Source organism: Oratosquilla oratoria, chromosome 32 (assembly GCF_046742065.1).
Source record: "Oratosquilla oratoria isolate Oo_2021 chromosome 32, ASM4674206v1, whole genome shotgun sequence".
Taxonomy (NCBI): domain Eukaryota; kingdom Metazoa; phylum Arthropoda; class Malacostraca; order Stomatopoda; family Squillidae; genus Oratosquilla; species Oratosquilla oratoria.
The window spans coordinates 4,503,587-4,506,793 of record NC_134808.1 but is presented as its reverse complement, the minus strand read 5'-3'; positions in this window follow the sequence as shown (position 1 = coordinate 4,506,793).

Genomic DNA, 3,207 nt, shown 5'->3' with positions numbered 1-3,207 from the left:
AACGAATGAATGAATAAAAAGTAAGATAAAATAAGCGAATAAATGAATAAAAATGAAAGAAATTAATAGACAAAATGAAATAGATAAACATATAAGTAAATTAATGAATAAATAGATAAATAGGTATATAAATAGATAGATAAATAAATAGAAAAAATAAACGAATAAGTGCATAAGTAAATAAGTAGATAAATAGATACCTTGACATCAGCAAAATCAAAACATCATTAGTGAATTAAGGTTAAAGATAACGTTCATTTCATATCTATTCTTTATATCGTCAGATAAATTACTCCCACATACGAATGTTAGTTTAATTTCTATTTATCTATATTTTTTACCCACAAATGGCTGCTTCAGGATCAAATCAACCTTACCATTTCCCTGGTTGCCCGATTCCCCCCACCCCTCCTCCTTCTCCTCCCCCTTCCCTTCCTCCCATCCCACTCCTACGAATGTGCAGGCAGAAACAAATGTTCGTTTTTTATGGAGGACATTTGCTTGACATTAATGTAATAGCTTTGATTTTGGTGCTAACCCTTTGATGGAGCCCTGCAGTGGCGACATAGGTAACTTTTTCTCTCTTTCGAAACTCATTTTTATTTTTTCCTTTCTATGGAATTTATTCTTTTTCAATGGTCATTAATAGAAAATATATACACTTATAAATTAGATGACAACTGAGCGCAAAAGCTAAAACACGACTACCAGTGTTTACAAGTGATAGTCATTTGGTCAGGCTATTAGAGCATATAGGAAAAGGAGGAGGGAAGGAGGGGTGGGGGAGGAGAGGGAAGTGGAGGAGGAAAAGGAGGAGAGGGAAGTGGAGGAGGAAAGGGAGGAGAGGGGAAAAAGGGAGGAGGGGAGGAGGAGGAGAGTAAGGAAGACGAGGAAAGGAAGGAGAAGGAAGAGAGGGAGGAGGAGGAATAGGAGGAGAAACAAGAAGCGCAGGAGGAAGAGGAGAAAGAGGAGGAAGAGTAAAATGAAGAGAGCTGGAGAAGTATTAGGACGAGGAATAGTAGGTGGAGGAAAGGGAAAGGGGAGAACGGAGGAAGGGAAAGACAGAAGAAGAAGAAAAAGAAGAAGAAGAAGAAGAAAAAGAAGAAGAAGAAGAAGAAGAAAAAGAAGAAGAAGAAGAAGAAGAAGAAGAAGAAGAAGAAGAAGAAGAAGAAGAAGAAGAAGAAGAAGAAGAAGAAGAAGAAGAAGAAGAAGAAGAAGAAGAAAGAAGAAGAAGAAGAAGAAGAAGAAGAAGAAGAAGAAGAAGAAGAAGAAGAAGAAGAAGAAGAAGAAGAAGAAGAAGAAGAAGAAGAAGAAGAAGAAGAAGAAGAAGAAAAAGAAGAAGAAGAAGAAGAAGAAGAAGAAAAAGAAGAAGAAGAAGAAGAAGAAGAAGAAGAAAAAGAAGAAGAAGAAGAAGAAGAAGAAGAAGAAGAAGAAGAAGAAGAAGAAGAAGAAGAAGAAGAAGAAGAAGAAGAAGAAGAAGAAAAATAGGAGGTGGAAGAGGAGGAGCAGAAGGAGAAGGGAGAGGGAAAGAAAGAAGCGGAGGAGGGGGAAGAGGGCGATGAGAAGAAGGATGAGGATAAGGATAAGATGGAGGAGGAGGAAGGGGAAGAGGAGGAGGAGAAAGGGGAAGAGGAGGAGAAGGAGAATCAGGAGGAGGAAGAAGAGGATGAGGAAGAAGATGAGGAGGTGCAAGTGAAGGAGGAGATGAAACAGATAGGATGAGGTGAAGAAGGAGGTGAAATAGACAGAGGAGGGAAGGTTGGAAGTGAAAGTGGTGGGAGAAGAGGAAGAGGAGAAAGACGAGGAAGAGGCGCGAGTCAAGGAGGTGAAACAAACAGAAGAAGAATAGGTGGAAATGAAGGAGGAAGAAGAAGAGGAGGTGCTGACTGGTCACCCTTAGGCACTGCAGGTGGCCACAGCGATATCATTTCGCTTTTGTTCCTCACTAATGGACCTGATGGTATAACGATGTCGTCGTCTGGTGTCGTGAGAATGATGCAGTGTGAGAGTGAGAGTGAGAGTGAGATTGAGAGTGCGAGTGACAGTGAGAGTGAGAGTGAGAATGAAAGTGAGAGTAAGAGTAAGATTGAGAGTGAGTGTGAGAGTGAGCGTGAGAGTGAGTGAGAGTGGAGTTGTGGTTGATTGTGAACGTTTATAAACCAAAATTATATATAAATAAACAGATAAACAAAAAGAACACACAAATAAATAATTGAAATAATGATAATAATAAACTTGTTTCACTGGCCTGTGATTCAAAACTTTTCACAGAGGTCAAGGGTTTTCTAACTGATTTTGGACCCTTTTTGCATGCTAAATTAGAAAATACAGTTTATTTTTCTTGGTCACGTCTGGTTTCTAAGATATAGTTTATTTCTCTTTCAGCATATTTGTCCAAAACATCGCAATTATCCAAGCGTTTATGGGCTTTGTTTTTACAAAACCGGGTCGTGGGTAACCTTTAATAATTATTTCTATTTCTCCTTTCAGGTCTAGATATGTATAGAAATAGATCGGAAGTAAAAAAAAAAAAAAAAAAAAAAAAAAAAAAAAAAAAAAAAAAAAAAAAATAAATAAATAAATAAATAAATAAATAAATAAATAAATAAATAAATAGATAAATAAATAAATAAATCCTAATAGGTTCTGTTACATCTGCGGACATGTGGTTCTTCCAGACCGTCAAGAAAAAAATCACGGATTTTGTGAAGAAGGCATATAAAACTTACTTTGGAGTCAAACTAGGGGACCAGAATAAGCCATTCGCTCCTGATATCTGCTGCAAAACATGTGTAGAGAACATACGGGATTGGAGGAACAAAAAGAGGAAGAGTATGCCATTTGGTGTCACAATGGTGTGGAGGAAAGGGAAAGATCACGTTACCGACTGCTACTTTTGCATGACAAATCTAAAAGGCATCAGTCGCAAGAACAAGCATCATGGAAGGTAGAGGATTTGGTTTCCTCCATCAGAAGTTTCAATCAAAAAGCATTGCGCAACTTAAGGCAGGTATATTTGATGGTCCTCAAATAAGGGAACTCATTAAGGACACTAGTTTTGATGATGCACTGAATCCTGCTGAACTCTCTGCCTGGTTGTCCCTTAAGCCAGTCATTGCAAACTTCCTTGGCAACAACAGAAGTTCCCAGTATCAGAGGGTGGTTGATGAGTTAATGGAGAATTTCCGCTAACTTGGTGCGCGCATG